Source organism: Hermetia illucens, chromosome 6 (genome assembly GCF_905115235.1).
Source record: "Hermetia illucens chromosome 6, iHerIll2.2.curated.20191125, whole genome shotgun sequence".
In the NCBI taxonomy this organism is placed as follows: domain Eukaryota; kingdom Metazoa; phylum Arthropoda; class Insecta; order Diptera; family Stratiomyidae; genus Hermetia; species Hermetia illucens.
Window position 1 is genome coordinate 31,246,256 of NC_051854.1, and position 20,413 is coordinate 31,266,668.

Sequence of the window (20,413 nt, forward strand, 5' to 3'; positions counted from 1 at the left end):
ATGTGGGGATAATCAATAGAACGGGGATGGAAATTTTTTGCTCACGCTCGTGTAGGCCATCAATTTACTTGATCTACATCCCACAATTGATTTTATTAGCGGTAACTTGCTGCCGGTCGCCCCCATAGTACAATTCGAGGGCAATGTCAAGTGTATGTACAGATAGTAAAGCCCCTTCCGATCGTACATATACCAAAATATATTTATATATTTAATAATAGTAATTTATACAAAGAGGGCTATTTTCGTTTATTTATGTTCCCTTTTGATTTTTTCCACTGAGTTGTATTTAAGTGCTTTACACCCGCTCAGTATATTAACGAGGCGCTGCTCCAAATCAACTGCATTCAATTATGTTGATCCCAACAGTTGACGTTGAGTTGTTGCGTTATAATCAAAGAAATTGCGCAAAGAAGTTGTTTCAAGTGATTTCCTTAATCAGTTCATCGCTAGCATTTGATACATCCAGTCGCGGCCGTCCCATGGCTTTCCTGCTACTAACATTGTCTTTATTTGGAGTAACTGGAGCACTCCTTTGTCTTTTCTTAGTAGGTAATTTCAACTACTGGAAAAAGCGTGGAGTGTTAGGTCCGAAGCCGCGACCATTGCTTGGTAATATACCCAATGTGGTATTACGGAAACGAAGCTTCCAATATGATATTATCGACATCTACCGGTGAGAATGATTTGGCATATCCATTAGTGAAATGGTGAACATTTGCGTTTTTCAGTGAATATAAAGGAAAAGACAGATTCGTTGGGATTTTCAATGTTCGGAACCCGCAGCTACTCATTATTGATCCTAAGGTGGTGCAGGATGTGCTTATAACAAACTTCAGACATTTTAGTGAAAATGAGTTTTCCCAGTGGGTAAGTAAAACAAATTAGAATAGGTCGAAAACCGGAAGCTCGGGACTTCAAGTTCTTTTCTTTTGAAGGTTTTGTCTAAAACAAAACCTTGTTAAAATCGATTTAGTGACAGTCACACGCACTTTTCTCCAAAACAGCTACATCGATTCAAACGAAATTTGGTGGACATATGGGAACTATGAAATACCAGGCATACAGTGAGTGACATAAATTTATTTAGCACTATTTAATGCTTACCATTCACGCAAACGGATGATGTAAACATTTTGTTTTTGTTTCTTCCACCTTTCTGTGCTTTGGGCACCCTTAGTCTAATAGTGAACTATTACAGGCAACCCCATCACGACATGACGGTGTCCGAGGCAAAAATAAATAAACTATGTAATGTCAAGTTAGCTGGGAGTGTCAGAAAAATCGCGCATTGCAAAGCCTTTGCCCTCATGATACTTGTTGCCGTTTGCAGTTTTGCTGATATGCTCATTAGAATCACCAACAATGTCGATATAGTCATTGGCAAACTCGTTACAGGTGTTGAGTAATTGTCAGAAGGCGTGTTTCTCAGCATCATTCAGTTAAGATATTAGCTTCATCAACAGGTCACTCTCAAACGTGACACCGCCGACACTATACTGAGTATTTGAATCACAGATAGATACTAGACAGCTACTACACTCCCCCTTGCCCCTCAAGAAGGGAAATCAGTGCGAACACGCACGATTTCAAATTGCCCTGCCCTTTAGCATGAGCGAGATATAACGAAAACCGGATCAGCTATGTTCGACATGCCGCTCGGACTAGCCAATGCGTAGGTGAGATTGGCACCGTTTTGTCTATGTCAAAGTGAATACGTGAAACTACTTTTGGCTAGATGGGTGAGCACGCATTAGTGTCATGGCTGACATATTCTTTTCATCTCTCTCTTACCAATACGATTTGACGAAGGTTATGGTTTGCCCTTCTTTAGTGCCGATCATGTGTACGGATAAGTTTCCGCAACACATTTGCAAGTCGAGCATTTTAGTATGGGTACTGCCTATCAGTACAATATATCTACTATGATTTGAACCACCAAAGTAGAAAAGTCTAAAGCCATTTTTACAATATCGTAGCTCTTGGCACCATTGAGTTTTTTGCAGAACGTAAATGTCGATGCATTTTCTGCAAAGGATTCCTGCAAGGTCCTCCATCTTGCCAGTGAGGGAAGCAATGTTTAACAGGCAGACACAGATTTATGTGGGCCGGACTAATATGGTTTCATCCTGACATCGTCCATCCATCAAGAACTCTTGCTTCTCGACAAGATCGCGGCTCGTCCTGCCGCAACCACTGAAGTGGACGGCTTATCACTATTCCGAGGCTTATTAAATGCCATGAATATTTTGGTAGTTATATTGAATAATTTGTCTTTGTCCGCCTGTTGCAGGACCTGCCAGCAAAAGAGTGCAGATAAGGCATGGCGTAGTGGAATAAGCACGATAAGCAGACACCATTCGCAAAGCTATTAGCCCGCTCAAGGCCAAGTCTCCAGCTGCAGCCCCGCCCACTATAGCTTTGATTTGCTCCAAGATGCTCACCTTCGAGATAAGCATTAAACCAAGGTATTTAACAGCTAGCTTTGATTCTGTGGTCAACTCGCCGATCGATATGGGGCGCAGAGTCAGGATTCTCTTTCTGCTTAAGATGACTACTTCGGTTTTTTTCCAGCACAAAGCTGAAACCGCGAGCAGTCATCCATTCGCTTACTCGTCTCATCAATATGCTAAGTCTGCTTTGCGCCTATACAACAATGCGTCCAGCAACAAGTACCGCGACGTCATCTGCATAACCTACCAGGCGCGATCCTTCTGATATATCGCGTCATTGGAGACTATCGTAGGAAGCATTCCAGAGGTCCGGTCCTAGGTATCTGATAGAGCAGGGAGCGGTCTTGCAGCTAATCCCTTAGTATCCGCAAGAGGTACCTTGGCACGTGGAATGAGGTTTCTAATATACCTAACATATTTGTCCATCTTAAGGAATTTGAAATTATTTCTGACACCTAACGTTTGGTGAGGAGCAGCTGTGTGCCTCGGCTCGATGAACCGCATCCACGGCCTCCATAGCAGCATTCACCGTTGATCCCCCTGTTCTGAACCCAAACTGCCTTGGGGATAAGTCCTCAGAAGCGCGGATTGTTTCAGCGAGTTTACCTTCGAACCACACGCAGAGGTCGGTATGTAAATGGCAGCTCCCGGTTTCCTTTGCTGATTAGCGCGATTCTTGACGCCTTCTAAAGACAAGGAAAATTATTTTCATCTTGAGAAATGCTTCTTTAAGCTCTTCTATTGCGAAAAGGGGGCAGTCCTCGTATCTTTTTTCGCTGTTCACATCAACTTGTACGGGATGTCTGGGGAATAATGCCCGCACAGTGCGGTCAATCTGGTCAGTACCTAGTACGCAAGGTTTCGACAGAGCCATAATATTCTGGGTGATAGCTTTATAATCAAGTGCTCACGGGTCGTTTTTAAGGTTTTGTTTGCAAAACTGTCTGTCTGTCTGTCCGTCCGTCTTTTTTTTTTTTGAGGAGGTGCAAATCTTCAAAAGACTCTGGCCCGGGCACGCCAGAGTGTGGGATTTTTACCCACTAAAACCATCCCCGACTCCCCCCCCCCCTTACCACGTGGAACCACTTTAGGTATTACATCACGGGGCGGAGTTAGCTTACTTTAGCTAGGTCTCCTTTCGTCTACCCGCGGGGTTCGTAACCGCGTCTTCCTCACTTCTTCTGCTTTTCGCAGTTTTTCCTGGATTACAGCGATCATGGAACCTTTGACAATTTCTCCTATCTAGGGTCGAAAGTCACAACCGATAACAACTACGATGATGAAATCCGCGCACGGTTGTTGTCAGCCAACAGAGCCTATTTCAGCTTACAAAGACTGTTCCGCTCGAAACGTCTCACCATAGGGTCAAAGCTCTTACTGTACAAGACTATGATCTTGCCAGTCCTCATGTATTCCTCGGAAACTTGGGTTCTTAGCAAGAAAAATTGCGAATTCTTGGCCGCGTTCGAGAGAAGAATCCTCCGAAGAATTTTTGGCCCCCTACATGAGGATGGACGATTCCGTAGCCTACATAATGACGAAATCTATGAGCGATACCATGCCCGTCCGGTTGTGGATAAAATCCGGCTCAATAGGTTACGGTGGGCGGGTCACTTAATCCGTATGGATAAAGATGATCCCACCCAGAAAGTCTATAAGGGCAATATCTATGGTAGGAAAAGAAGACGAGGCAGACCCTGCCTAAGATGGAGCGATGGCGTGGGCCAGGACGCCAGACAGCTTTTAGGGATATCGAATTGGTGGACCTCGGCGCAAAACCGGGATGTCTGGAGTTCCTTATTAAGGCAGGCCTAGACCGGATACCGGTTGTTGCGCCGTTGATGATGATGATGGAATTGATCCCATACCAGTCTTCCTGACAGGCTACTATTCTCCGGACAAAATTTTCCGGTGATAGCACTTCACCTAGAGTTTCCTCTAGGTTCCTCCTTTCTTCCACGAACCTAGGACACTGGAAGAAAACGTGCGCTGGGTCCTCTGGGACCCCGCAGTTTGGACAATTAGGCGAGGTGTCCAATTTAAACCTGTACAGGTATTGACGGTACCCTCCATGGCCGGTGAAAAACTGGGTGAGATTATAATTGATCTCCCCATGCTTTCTCTCCAGCCACTCCCCGATGGAAGGGATCAACCTGTAAGTCCAACGACCCTTTTCTGACTGGTCCCATCACTGTTGCCATCTGTTTATAGATCTCTCCCTTTCGGCTTTTTTCACCTGCAATAAGGGAGAGATGGACCTGGTGTTATAAATGTTCATCATTTCGGTTGCCACGATGTCAATCGGCATCATTCCCGAGATGACGAACGCTGTATCGTCTGAGACGGTCCTGAAGGCAGAACACACCCTTAGGGATTTTCTTTTGTAAACCGTACTCAATTTATGTGTATTGCCTAAAACCTGCAGTGCTTTTCCCCAAACTCGGACTGCATACAGCATGATAGAGCTCACCACCCTGGCTATGAGCAGCCTGCAAGTGTGCCGCGGGCCTCCTACATTCGGCATCATCCTTGCCAGAGAAATACTCGTGGTGGATGCTCTTTTACAAGTATGCTCTATGTGCTGCTTAAAATTAAGTCCCCTGTCTATCATCACCCCCAAGTATTTGATGGCCGGCTTGGAAGTGATGATCCGATTCCCGATTCTGAGGCAGGCACAATTTCTTTTGCGGCGCTTAGTGATGAGGACCGTTTCCGTCTTTTCCTCCGCGAGTGCCAGTCCAGCACTCCCTAACCAAGCCTTAACAACACTGATTGCTTCGCTTTGGTACAACTCAGCATCCTCGAGATGCTTTGCGACCACAACCAGTGCTATATCATCGGCGTAACTCACCACCCGTCTGTCTGTCTGTCTGTCACAAGCACTTTTCTCAGAAATGGCTACACCGATTAACACCAAATTTGGTGAGATGGTGGGAACTGTGAACGCCCAGACATGCAGTGAGTGATATCTTTCTACGTTAAGATTTATGTGGGGGGGGGGGGGTCCTCATACATGTAAAAGGGGGGTGTACACATTTATTTCACCGAATATAACCCACATATCAAATGAAAGGTCTCGATTAGTACTTTTTGAAGGCGCTCTTAGTTTTGAAATTTGTTAGAAAGGCGGGGAGTGAGAGGGGTGGAAAGTGATGATTTCTTGAACGAACCCACCCAACCGAAAAATCGGAAAAAATCATGAAGCTGCCTCTATAAGGTGCCCACGCCTCAAAATACTCTACTGCAACCTCCTCGCGGGCCTGTAAACTTTCTGCCACACGGCAGAATTTATGACACTTCTTCCGTAGGTCGGCAATTCCTCCTGTCCACTACCACATAGAAGGCTTGTTACGGCTTGGCCCTTTCCGGGGCATAAAAGCTTCACACGCTGTCGTTATCAGATACCTCGCTGAATTTACGACAGTGTTGCAACCCATGAAGCGCCCTGCCGCGAATCTGCTTCTTCTAAGTACTTTGAAGAATTTCCCGGCGTTCACCCTCGCGACGTTCCACACGCATGGGGAGCGCCGTGCTGGGGCACACCGACAAGTAACGTCAACCACTTTGAATGGTGGTCACCTGTCGAGAAGTTTTCTAGGGCTCGACACCCGTCCACCGACATGCCAGAGATACCGAAGCAACAGTTAGGACGACGATGTTTCCTTCGCAGCATGGGCGCCGAAACCTTGGCGTGGATCCGGTGGTCTTAACTACGAGGATGATTTTCGTCGCTATTTCCAAAATCCGTTTTCCTCTGGAGTCTGGCTGGAACATGTCCCATTCAAAAGTCCTAGTAGTAAAGTCATCTTATACCAGGATTCGCCCCTCCGTGCCTGAAACAGCGTTCTCCAGAGCATCAAGCCGGCGAAAGTCCGGCATCGTCTCATTCGAGGTCTCGAATCTAGATGGCAGCGGTACCTAACAAGTGGGCATTCCATCAAGCCGGATCCATATTCCGGTATTGCTCGTTGATTAGCACTATAATAATAATAATAATAAAGCCGGTCCCAAGCCCGGTTGTAAAAGGAGGAGGGGTGGATAGCTTCAGTCTGAATGGCTGTACGCCACCGCAGCGTCTCAGGGGGTAGGTGAGGAAAGTGCAGGAACTTTGCAGTCTTGCAGATTACTCACTAAGGAAGCTATTTACACACCTGGCAGCTAGGGATAAAATGCACCACCAAAAATGAGAAGAAGGAGAAATTTAAGGTCCGGTACGGATAACCGGCGGGAGTCGTCTGACTTGGTGACTGGGTCGGGCTCTCGTAATGGACAGCACGGCGTCGAAACCGCTAGTCGTGGGGCGGTTCGACGTCTAGGCGCCACGACGACCAGGAGCACAGCTCCGCCTGCTGCAGCTGTTTCGCCACAACCTGAGGCGACCACTTCAGCAGGTTCGCGTAGGAAGCGGATGAAATGGACTGAAGAAATGAACCTCTTCATCATCCGCTCCTACTACGAAATAACGGCGGGGGCGGGTACAACATCTTACCGCCCCTTGTTGCACCAGAGATTCGTCGAGCGTTTCCCGCAATTCGCGCACGTGACTGTGCAGCGAGTCGCAGACCAGTACCGCTTTATTACTCGCAGCGACACAATCCCGGCCACCATCAGGGAACGTGTTCGACTTGAAGTCATCGGGGAAACTGGTGACCGAGAGTCGATGGGGGCAGAGGCGGCGGCATCAACAACACCACGCCGCACTGCTGGCAACAGGTTCAGTACTCGCCGAAGCACTCTTCTCCACCGTCCAGCTGAGGTTTCCGCTGAGGTTCGGGACGAATTCCAAAGAGCGTGTATAGAATTCTCGGATATGGATCCTTTGCATAGACCAGGCATTCCCAGGCTCTATGCATCTCCAGCAACTCCGGGAATTCTATCTCAAATCAATGATGAGATTGCATCTCGACTGTGTGCTGATATGTCGCTGCTGCAACTACAATCACTCGTGTATTGTGGTGCAGTTGCGGCTATCAGATAGCACGGTCAGAAGATTCGCTTTCGTGTTATTGGTTTGAGCGACCGAAGAGATCCAACATGGAAAATTCGTCTGGAACGTCTGCGTGACTCACTTAGGCAGGACTGATTCAGATCAGCACTGGCAATGCCAGCCGACGGGTGAGAAACAAAGTGCAGAGGGTTTACCGGAACTATGCCATCCCCTGTGAGACACCCGTTGTTGAAATTCTCGACACACTAAAACAGAAACTTTCTGTCATATGCAGTCGGTTACGACGGTATGGCGAAAGTTATTCCAGACGTGTCCAGAATGCAACATACGCGAGGAACCAGCGGAGCTTTTTCAGATCTCTCAACGAATCCCAACAGAGCGCCCAGACAATACAGTTCTCGGTGACGGAAGCGAAAGAGCATTGGGGTGGACTTTGGGGGTTACCTGCCCAGCATGCTGAGCATGCTGAGTGGATCACCGCCGAAGGCACCCGCCATGTCAATACACCTGGCATGAATTTCGCGGATGTTACCGAAGAGGAAGTTCGACGAGCCATAAACATCTCGAAGAACTGGAGGGGCCCAGGTCTGGATCGGATGCAGAATTTCTGGTATAAGAAATTTACCAGCGTACACAGTCGGTTGGCACGCAGTATAAATGAGGTCATGAGTCGCCCGGAGGAATTTCCACCTTTCCTCACTGCGGGGATTACCTACCTTATCCCTAAGAAGGACACGGTGCAGGACCCCGCAGACACAAGACCGATCACTTGCTTACCAACCCTCTACAAATTCATCACGTCCATTATTAGTGGAAGGATCAATGCGCACCTCGAGACCAACAACATTCTGTCCGAGGAGCAGAAAGGCTGCCGAGTTGGGTCAAGGGGTTGCAAAGAGCAACTCATTATCGACTCGGTAGTTGTAGGACAAGCAACTAGAGGCCAAAGAAACCTCTTCAGTTGCTATATCAATTATGCCAAGGTTTTTGATAGCGTTCCGCATACCTGGCTAATCGACATCCTACATCTGTATCGCATTGATCCGAAACTAATAAAGTTTCTGGCGACAGTCATGGAAGGGTGGCATACCACCTTATCAGTCCGTACATCTGAGGGTGCTAATACTTCAGAGGCCATCCGTATTCGGAGGGGCATCTTCCAGGGGGATTCATTGAGTCCTCTTTGGTTTTGTATGGCACTGAACCCCCTTTCATGGCTACTGAATGATGCTAGAGGGCATGGTTTTGCAATAAAATATTGCCTACGTGCTAAGTGCGAACTGACACACTTGATGTACCTAGACGACATCAAGCTGTATGCTGGTACTGACAACCATCTTAGAAGTCTGTTGCGAATAATAGACATGTTCAGCCGTGATATTCGGATGGAGTTTGGATTAGACAAATGTCGAATCCAAGCCATTCGCAAAGGTCATCACGAGCCGCATGCCGGACATAGTATTGGTGACCTCCACATCGAAGCTATGACCGAGACAGACTTCTACAAGTACCTAGGAATTCTGCAAGAAACCCATGCTCGAGTTGGTGATCTGAAGGAAGGTCTGCTGTCCGAATTCCTGCGACGTGTAAAGCTGGTGCTGAAATCGTATCGTATCGAAGAATAAAATAAGCGCGTTGAATGTATTCGCTATCCTTTCACTGGCTTATGCATTCGGAATATTTCCGTGGACGAAGACCGATCTGGAAAACGTCCAGCGGCGGATACGGACAACTATGTCCAAATTCCGAATGCATCACCCAAAGTCTGCCGTGGAGCGGATGAACCTGCCTCGTGACATCGGAGGTAGGGGCGTGGTTGACGTGGCGGCGCAACATCATCGCCAAGTCGACTCGCTGCGCGCTTATTTTTACAGTAAAGAGCAAGCGAGTCCCTTGCATGCGGCTGTCTGTAAGGCAGACTGTGGACTGACTCCACTTAACTTGAAGGATCGATCTTTCAATCCTCTGAGTGGGGTGAAGTCGGACCAGGAGCGGATCGAGGAATGGAAGTCGAAGGCAATGCACGGTAAACACGAGAATTGTCTTTGGCAGCCATTTGTCGATTTGTATCTGTCGAACAGGTGGCTGTGTGCTGGGGAGCTCTTTGCTGAGACGGAGGGGTTCATGTGTGCCATTCAGGATGGCGTGGTCGCCACCCGAGCTTATAAAAAGCTCATCATGAAAGAACGGGTGGAGAACGACCAGTGCAGAATGTGTGGTTCGGCGTTAGAGACGTTTGACCATCTCATTTCTGGCTGTACTGTTATGGCACCGGTGCAGTACATCACCAGGCATAATGCTGTATGTAAGGTTATCCATCAAAACCTTGCATATAAGCATGGGCTGATCACGGGGACATGTCCGGTTTACCGATATGAGCCGCAAGCAGTACTTGACAGTTCTGCTTACAGCATGTATTGGGACCGGCAAGTTCTGACTGATCGCCATACCGCACACAACAAGCCTGACGTACTGCTAGTTGACAAGACAGGTCGCTCCGCGTATATTATTGATGTTGCTATCCCCCATAATAGCAACATTGAACGGAAATACATGGAGAAGAAGGTGAACTATGAGCCATTGGCTCGTGAAATCAAAGAAATTTGGCGTCTCGAGCGGGTGGTTGTAGTTCCCATAATATTGTCAGCTACAGGTATTGTACCTAAATCCCTGACGGCTTCCCTTGATGTCCTGGGACTTTCGCACAGTCTGGTTCAAACCATGCAGAAGTACACCATTCTGCATACGTGCTCGATGTTGCGGGGAGTACTCGACGGATTCTCCCACTGACCTACCACCGGCCACCACCACCAGTGCCTCTTTAGTTTTTAAGTAGGTAGGGTCGTCCGAGCCTAAATGCTTGGCACTTAGTGCTAGTATTAGGTAAAATCCGGCATCTGCCGAGATTGTGATAACTCGGAAATAATAATAATAATCGTTGGCGCAACATTCCATATTGGATCAGGGCCTTGAAGTGTGTTAGGGCACTTCATTCAAGACCGTAACGGTACTCTAAGGTACACTGTAGAAGGCAATGTGGTCAGCATTGCGCTCGCCCGAGATTATTACCCTGATTTGACTCAGTTCACAGCTGAGTCGACTGGTATCCGACGCCAAGTCACGATACAAATCCCACTGCCACCAGTGAGATTTGAACCGCGGCCTTCCGTATGACAACCCAGTGCTCTAACCATTGAGCTATTCGAACACGCATTAGTACTAGATCAACCTTTACCTCCGCAGCAAACTGCACTAGTAACTTGTGACCGGTTGCACTCCGGTGCATGTTAATTTGTAGAATGTGGATCATGTTATTTGCGTCCTAGCGGTTTTTAGTTTCATTCTAAAGATATGGAGAATGCCTCAAAACCGTAGTCTGTGCGCCGCTTCCACCAGCCGCGCCGGGATCCGCAATTGTCGCTTTCATTGCAGGTCTTCGCTTTTGACTCACTTCACTGCATCTGCGGCACACTGTACTCCTATCGGGTCCCTTGCAAGTTGCTGACGTGTCTCCATAGTCCAAACACCTGTAGCACTTGGCGGGGATTATCCCCATTCGTGCCCTGCATTTTACCCCTTTAATTTTGAGTTTCGAGGACTTCCACCGTGGCGAGTTTTCAAGCTCGAGCATTCACAAAAGTGATATTTATGGGGTGTGTGTAAAACCAAATCTGTCTATCTGTCGCTCACATGCACTTTTCTCTAAAACGGCTACACCGATCCTAACAAAATTTGGTGAATAGATGGGAACTATGACATCCCGCGCATATAATGAGTGACATAAATTTAGGTGGAGTTTAAAGAGAGGCTCCCCATACATGCAAAGGGCAGATTTAAAATTTTTTTTCACCGGATACAAGCATGTTGGGTATCAAACGAAAGGTTAGTACTTTCTGAAACTGATATTAGTTTCGGCGTAAATTGCAAAGTGCGTGAGTAAACAGTTAAAATGTACGCACTTAAAGTGAGACAGGACTCATTTTCGGGAATTACCCAACCCAAAAAACCCAACAAAATCAAGGTGATGCGTTTAAATGAAATCTAGGCCTCAAAATATGTCCCATTCCAATGTCTACTTACAGAAACTTACTAAGAGGATATTACCAACTTCTAGAAATTGACTAAAGAAAACCCCCCTCAAATTCATCCTAGGACTTTCAAATTTCGCACCATAGTAGCATAGAAGAGCACGTTTTGCATACACGTGCCAAATTTCATGGTAATCTGGCCATTAACGCCAAAGTTATAGTAATTCAAAGTTAGCAATTTCGCGCGAATTTACTGCTTGAAAAGCCATGCAAATAAGATGCTGACGCCATAATTAGCGAGTATAATTGACATTCGCGTGAAATAGTAAAGTCGCATTTATGAAGAATCTCTGATCAAAACGTGTCACGCGACTAGTCCAACGCAACATCTTCGTCTCCATTACAGCAAGAGACCGTTCATTGTTCATTGGGCAAACGGACGACATTGTGGTAAATTTTAGATTTGAGGCGTTCGCTGATACGTGGATCCGAACACCAGTTGTGGAATGCCTTTCACCCAGGTTGCATTAATGCGTGAAACAATTGGCTGATAGCATTGACCCGGGGTAGCTATAATAAATAGATCAATTCTGGGCAGGTTGCTGCCATTGACAGAACTGAGCGATTTAAATAGCTCGAGTCAACACCATCAGCCAATGGAGAACTGCGTTATACTCCTCAAATAGAGAAACACAAAACCTTTTATACCTGAAGCCCCAAGCGTCCGGTTCCCGATTTGTTTTGTGTTGGTTTTAAGGGGACTCCCCATATATGTGAAAAGGGATGGTCAGTCATCTTGGGTGTCAAATGAAAGGACTTGATTACCACTTTCCCAAAATGATTTTGTTTCTGATATTAGTTGAACTGTAGAGGAATGAGGACTCAAAATAAGTGACTCGAAAAGTGGAACAAGTCTCGTCCTCAGAAACTAGTCAGCCAAACAATTTGAAAAAATCACAGTGATGGATCTATACAAAATCTAGGTCTCAAAATACAGTAGCAGTAGGAACTCAAATTAGTGCGCCATCTAATGGTGGGCTCAGTTACATTAGCTGAGACCAGTCTAAGTACAAATCTGGCGTCTTCGATATGTATATTTCTGAAAATGAATTTGTAAAAGAAAACCGCGCATAGGAAGTTCCTCACATAAGATGAACACAAAGCCTTTATACCCGGAACGCCAGCTTCCGGTATTCCGACTTGTTTGACTTATTACAGGAAAATTATAAGAAAGATTAACCAGACAGGAACAGATTTGCTTCTTGATCACGAAAAAATAACATAATTCTCTAACATTGCTCCAGTTAAACAAAAAACAATGTCATTTTTAATTCATAGCGGTATGTTTTCACCTTTTTACAGGCAGATAAAGAAATGGATCCTTTATTAGGACGAAATCCCTTTTTTTTTGACAGGAAATGAATGGAAAGGAAATAGAGCCGAAGTGACGCCTGCCCTGACGAATAATAGGGTAAAAAATGAATTTAGCTATGAAAATATTAATAATTACTTGCCTTAATTAATAAATATAGATAAAAGCTAGCTATCCGATAATGTTATCTGTTTGTGGAAAAATGACCAAATATCTCGAAAGGGAAACCACGAAATATCTTCCAGATGGAATTGAAACCCAAGAGGTGAACGCTTCGTCGTTTCTAAATGACTTTTAAACCATTGCGAATTACTTATATGCATAATTACAGTTAGCAGCTAGGTACACGACCGAAGTCGTTAGTAACTGCGTCTATGGAATTGAAGCTGGAGCATTCGAAGAGGGGCCTTGCGAAATTCGCGAAAAGGGAGCTGCTGTTTTGGACCAATCCTTCTCAGCGATAGTACTCGTATATTTGACGTTGATGCCTGCGCTGCCGAATTGTCTTAAAGGCCTCTTCAAGCGACCACTTATTTCATAAAGCTGATGAAGGAAGCCATCAAAATTCGACAGAGCACGAAATGCGATCGCGTTGATTTCTTGAATTATCTACTGGAGCTAAGGGAGAAGAAGAATTTGTCTGAAATAGAGGTGGCTGCGCACACGATAACTTTTTTCGTCGACGGTTTCGAAACATCGAGTATACTGATTTCCAACTGTATAAGATGCGTAAGTTAAATATACCTGTTTCGAATAAAAGAAAGGTTTCATGTCTAAACGCCGCATACTTATCTAAAATGTACTCAATACTCCAAATACCAATGTTTGTTCGCACATTTATACGTGTACAATTCACATACTATATATAGTCACTTATTAGTTACTAATATGTATAACTAAATAACTAATGTGTGCTTCCCTCAGCTTGCCCAACATGAAAGCGCCCAACAGAAACTCCGTGACGAGATAAATAAGACAATTGAAGAAAATGGGGAAGTGTCATTTGAAACCCTACAGGAGCTACCCTACCTAGACCAATGCATCAATGGTAAACAGACATATCATTATTAGATTCATATTGTGCATAGCAGCGAACTTCTTTTAGAATGCTTGCGATTATATCCACCGGTGATTGCGGCCAATAAAATATGTTCAAATACATGTGAATTGATGTCTAGTAAAGAGAAACCCATTAAAATTGAGAAAGGAACTCCAATTCTTCTACCCTTTTACGCACTGCATCACGATCCGGAATATTATCCAAACCCGGAAGCATTTATACCAGAACGCTTTAGCCCTGAAAATGGTGGCTCCAAAAAGTACAAAGAAATGGGCGTGTTTCTTCCATTTAGCGATGGACCAAGAATTTGCTTAGGTATTTTCTTTCAGCTTTCTGAAGATTTTCCGTAGTAATCGTTTTATTTTACAAATTCTATTTCAGGTATGAGATTCGCGTTATGCCAATCTAAGGCAGCCGTTGTGGAAATAATTCGAAATTGGAGAGTTAAGTTGAACCCAAGGACAAACCCAAATTTCATCATTGATAGCCATCACTTTCTTTGTGTTCCTGAAGGGGGGAGCTGGGTAGACTTTGAGCAAATTATTAACTGATATACTTCCCATGCTGTCTTAACGAAATGAATTTGAATGTCCATCACTTTGAAAAATTAACTGCTTCTGACCTGAGTTGCTGGAAAAATTTTTGTTTGATAAATTTTGTTTCTTAGGGCCTAATCTACTTTTTAGTTTAAATTTTTTCCGAATAGGTGTCGTTTTTGAAAACTGGCATGTGCATAATTATGTACAAAACTGCTCAAGCATTGTAAAAGTCAAAAGAACAAAAAAATGTCCAATAACATAGATTTGACAAAATTAAGCTTTATTCATTGTTTAAAATTATTTTGAATATTAAAATAACAGAAAAATATAGGTTCTATTTTGTTTATTATTATTTTCTTTTTGAGTAAAGAAGTACAAAACAATTTCTATCTTTCTTTATGCATAAATGCACATTCCATTTATTGCAATAAAAGTGAGTCTTTCTATGGCAGCTCTTGCATTGTTTCACTACTTTGTTTCCATCTAGACATGGGAGGTGGCCTAATGCATTATAAAGTATTTCAAGTATTGGTCCCCTTTCCTCTTCATCAGTTGCATTGCTGGGACGCCCTTTTTAAGGTTTTGTGTTAAACAAAACCTCATTAAGATCAGTTTACTGTCTGTCTGTCCGCTGCACGCATTTTTTCGGAGACTGTAGCAGCGATTGACACCAAATTTGGTGGAAAGGTGGGTTACATCCTTTTACGTTGAATTTAAGGTGAAGTCCCCATACATGCAGAAGGGGTGTACATTTTTTTTCACCAAATATAGTCATGTGGGGTATCAAATGATGATCAATCAGTGCTTTCCGAAACCGGTCTTAGTTTTGATATTTGTTAGAAAGGCGGGGAGTGGGGGGGGGGTTGAAAGTGATTATCTTTTATTCTTAGAAACTACTCAACCGAAAAATGTGAAAAAGTCAAGATTACGATTCACGATCGCAGTGATGTAGGCTATAACATAGAGCATGATCCTACAGGTTTGGTGAAAATCGCACTATTACTAACAAAGTTATAATAGGTCAAAGTTGTCGCTTCTTTGAAAATTCAAGACTATGAATGTCAATGTCACCCGAAAGTGGATACTCTCACATAATATATGCATATATTACGTGTTAAGTACTAATGGGACAAATGCACACCCAAATCTCTTTATACAAGAAATACACAAAAACTTTCATACCTAAAACGTCCTGCTTCCGGTTTCCCGACTTGTTTCCTGCTGCTTTTCAACTTTACAAAGCCAGCCTGTTATATATTGATGGAAGTCCAAAAAATCTAACTGGTTATTTTTCAGGATTGACAGTTTATCGCCATCTCGTCACTATTCCAACCAAGAATTGACCAATGCGAGATCTACTGCACGGAAAATCATAGGTAATGTCCATTTACTAGAGAAGAAGATCGACATCACCAATAGAATATTTAAACAAACGGTTACTTTCCGCACGCTTGGTAGTGACACAGTTTCCTTCTTTTTTGTCCCACCTGGAAACTTCATCTTCATCACCGCAACCAACAAAGTGTAATGGCAAAGATACTGATCTTTTGTTCAGCCACTTCACAAAATGATATCTCCTTTTTCACTAACCAACTCATCACTTGTTCCTCGGTCCATTTTTTTCATGTCCTTGTCGGAAATTAATGGAGGGTATTTTCACTGCCCACGGTTACAAAACAATACTTTGCTTACTTGTTTTCAAAATGAAACTTATATTTTTCTTGTTATAATATACTTGTAACATTTTTATTCGTTTCACTGCCCCCTCAGGGGTCGTTAGCGACTTTTAACGGGTCGCTTACGATACGGGGTGTGACGTCCCCGAGGTGTCCGAGTAAGTAGTTCTGCCCCCTAGCTGGCAGCATACCTGCGTCCTAGGTAGTAGCCTCGAGAAAGCATCTCGGTGAAGAGCGAACCGCGAATGACCGGTACACGTCGGGACACACTGGGAGTCTCCGGAGCCGTCGACAACTCTCTGTCGGCGTCGACGGGGTGATGTGAGCGTAGCTCTGCCAAGGTGGTAGTTGCGACGTATATCAGGAGCCAGCCCCTTCGGGACCCTGGTCGGGAAGTGTGCATTGAACCGGTGTTAGTAGACCGCGTCACCCCGAGCGAGCGCTGATCCGTCCGTGAATTCCGGGATCAGCTAAGCGTAGGTCAGACCTCAGGGAATTGGGGTAGGGGCTGTGTCCCCGAGGGTATACCCGTTCTTGACTATTGCGGCCCGCTCCCTTGCACACGATGCGCTGGTACCTTTTTCATGGAGAATATTCAGAAAATTATAAAAAGAAAACGACGAAACAACAGACAAGGAAGAAGAGCTGGGTGCGTTTGGGCGGAGCACAAAAATGCGTCGTTCACCGCAGCGATCAGTGCAAGAGGCAACGAGGGCTGATATACCCGATGTGACACCGGGGCGCCCAAATAAAGAGGAAGCCTCATCAAGTGGCGCGACTGATCGTGCGGAGATTACCTTACAGTGCCCCTGTTCTGGAAGTAAGCTCAGTGAGAAACGCTAGTCTTGAGCAAATGGATTTGGACACAAATCAAGTGGAAGTCCATTCGACCGTCCTCGCTAGAGCCGAAGAGGAAAGGCTCATCAGAAAGTGCGCAGCAGTGGTGAAACGTATGCGGACGGCAACGTTCCTTCAGAGGAACGTCAGCAAAGGCGTCAAAAACGGGTTGATGGAACTGGAGGAACTACTGGACCGCATTTCCTTTTATAGACGAACGTGGAGAGCAGCGGAAGACGATTGTAGAGCAGAAACAGTCGTACTCCCCGCTGAGAATGCTGCTTGCGTCAAACGGACCGCAGATAGCAAAGTGAACTGGGGAAAAAGTGGAAAGAGGACGACGTGCCTGAAGGAGACTTCATCGAAGTAGTCTCCAGGGCCCAAAAAAAGAAGGCGAAAAAGGAGAAAAAGAAACAACGGACTCCGTCGCCAGAGACACGTCTGTCCAAAAACAAGGAGGCTGCCAACCAAAAGCCAGTAGCGGAAAGAACGAGGAAACGAAGAAGGACTAGACCGTCGGCTCTGCTCATTAAGCCGACGGAAGGCAAGACTTTTGCGAAAGTCCTTAGTGAAATCCGCTACAGGATGAAACCCGAGGAGAACGGAGCAGAGGTGTCTTCGATACGGAAAACGACCAACAAGAGCACGTTCTGCGGCTCTTGTTTCCAGCCTAGAACCCATGTGCTCTCTAGAAAAACGGGATCTTGACTGCCTCACACAAAAGGTCGAAGTAGAGGAGGCGCTAACGCGTGAATGTCCAGAGGTAACCAATGTCCGGGTAGGTATTACCTCTATAAATGCTCGAGGCCAAAAACTCGTCGTGGTGGAAGTCCCCGAGCAATATGCGAGGAAACTCCTTAACAGCGGGAGAATCAAAATCGGATAGGTAGTATGCAGGGTACGAATGCGGATAGTTCCCACCAAGTGCTACAGCTGTCTCGACTATGGACACACGTCAGCAGCTTGCAACGGTCCGGACAGGAGGACAGCATGCCGGAGATGCGGCCAAGTGGGTCATCAAGCGAAGACTTGCAAGGAAAGCGAGAGTTGTGTTCTCTGCAGGGATCGTGGCGCGTCTGGTGAAAGCGTCGCACACACTGCGGGGTCGGGAAGGTGTCCGATCTTCAGGGCGGAATTGGAGAGGGCTAGGGTGCGAACGCCATGATCCCCATTTTGCAAATTAACATGCACCGGAGTGCAACCGCTCACCAGTTGCTAGCACAGTTCGCTGCGGAAGTAAATGCTGATCTAGTGCTGATTAGCGAGCAATACCGAAACAAGGACCCGTCCTCATGGTATCTCGACTTATCGGGCACCGCTGCCATCTGGTTTCGGGACAACGTTCGACTTCGTGTTCTTGCCGAAGGCCGGGGGGACGGGTTTGTCTGGATCCGGTGTTTAGGGATAACGTTTTTTAGCGTTTACCTGACGCCGAATGAGACGATGCCGGACTTTCGGCGCCGGCTTGGTGCTCTGGAGGACGCAGTTTCGAGCACGGAGGGACGAATCCTGGTTGGCGGTGACTTTAACGTCAGGACTCCTGAATGGGGCAAGCCTCAGTCAGACTCCAGAGGGAAACAGATTCTGGAAATGGCGGCGAGAACCGGGCTCGTAGTTTTAAACATTGGATCCACGCCAACGTTTCGGCGCCCAGGTTGTGAAAGAAGCATTCCCGACATCACTTTTGCGTCGGAATCTCTGGCATCATCGGTGGACGGGTGGCGAGTCCTAGAAGACTTCTAGGCAAGTGATCATCAGTACATTGCGTTCGAAATGTTTGACACTACTTGCCGGCGAGCACCAACACGACGTTCCCCCTGCGTGTGGAATGTCGCGAGGGTGAACATCGGAAAGTTCGTCGAAGCTCTTGTAGCAGGTAGGGTCGCAGCTGACACCGCCGAAAATTCAGTGATGAATCTGATAACGACAGCGTGTGAGGCTTCCATGCCACGGAGAGGCCCCAGGCGCGACAAGCCTTCTATGTACTGGTTGACGGCAGAAATTGCCGACCTACGGAAGGAGTGTCATAAGCTCCGCCGGTTGGCACAACGTTTGTACGCCAACGAGGAGGCATGTGCCATAAAGGCACAATATAGATCAGCAAAAAGGAGACTCCGCAGCGTTATAAATAAAAGCAAAGCTCGCGGCTGGCAAAATCTTGTTAATGAGGTGAATGATGACCCGTGCGGACATGGCTATAAGCTTGTCACTCGGAAAATCGGGGCTCTGCGGAAGCACTGCATACTGAGCACCGACCAGATGGACCGCATTTTGCGGGCATTGTTCCCCAGACACCTTGTACGGGTTGATATAAATAGCGCGGAAAGCGTCGTGGATTGCCCCCTTTTCACAATGAGAGAGCTCGAAGAAGCGGTTCTCACTATGAAAAAGAGGAAGGCGCCAAGTCCTGATGGCATCCCGGCGGAAGTTTACAAACCGATGTTCCGCCAACGGCCAGAATTGCTGCTTGAAGTGCTCAACGCGTGCTTGAAGGAGGGCATTTTTCCCTGTCGCTGGAAAGTGGCCAGACTCGCGTTGATCAGTAAGGGTAAAGGAGACCCGGAGCTCTCGTTTGCATACCGACCGCTGTGTGTGCTTGACACGGAAAAGTGCTCGAGAAGCTCATCAGGGGTAGACTCGCTGAAGCGATCCGTGCTGCCGGGGACTTATCCGCAAGGCAGTTCGGGTTTAGAACAGGGAAATCTACAGTGGATGCTGTTATGGAGGTCGTAAATGCGTTTAATCGAGCCGGGGCACACAGCCACCGATCTCGACGGATAGTGCTCCTCATAACGCTTGATGTCAGAAATGCCTTCAATTCCGTAAGATGGACAGATATGCTAGGCACACTAGAGAACTTCTTTCACGTGCCAAGCTTGCGGATATTGAGGGATTATCTGAAAGACCGCTCCCTGCTCTATGAGACGCTAGAGGGCCAAAGGATAATGGAAATTACGTCGGGAGTAGCACAGGGATCCATCCTAGGGCCGGACCTCTGGAGCGTTTCCTACGATAGCCTGCAGAGACTCAATATGCCCGAGAAGTTGCGCCTGGTCGGTTATGCAGACGACGTTGCCGGCACTTGTTGCCGGACGCACTGTTGAACAGGCGCAAAGCAGACTTGGCATATTGATGCGACGGGTAAGCGGATGGATGACTGCTCACGGTTTCAACCTTGCGCTGGAAAAAACAGAAGTAGTCATCCTGACCAGAAGGAGAATCCCGACCTTGCGTCCCATATCGATCGGTGAGTTGACTATAGAGTCAAAACCAGCGATTAAATACCTTGGTTTAATGCTCGACTCGAAGATGAGCTTTTTCGAGCAAATCAAAGCAGCAGCGGACAGGGCTGCAGCTGAGTGATCCCCGTTGCCCTCCTTGCCAAGGAGCGCAAAGCTATTTATCGCCGTAAGGGTGAAAACTTAAGAGAAGTGGTTGCCCGTGAAGAACGTCAACGCACCTTTAACGAGTGGCAAGTTTCTTGGCAAAATGAGCCAAGG

At 46.2% G+C, this 20,413-nt stretch overlaps 1 pseudogene; it reads left to right on the forward strand.

The window, feature by feature from the left end:
• The first annotated feature begins 322 nt into the window (after positions 1-322).
• LOC119659067 lies at positions 323-14,821 on the forward strand (annotated as a pseudogene).
• Positions 14,822-20,413: the final 5,592 nt, after the last annotated feature.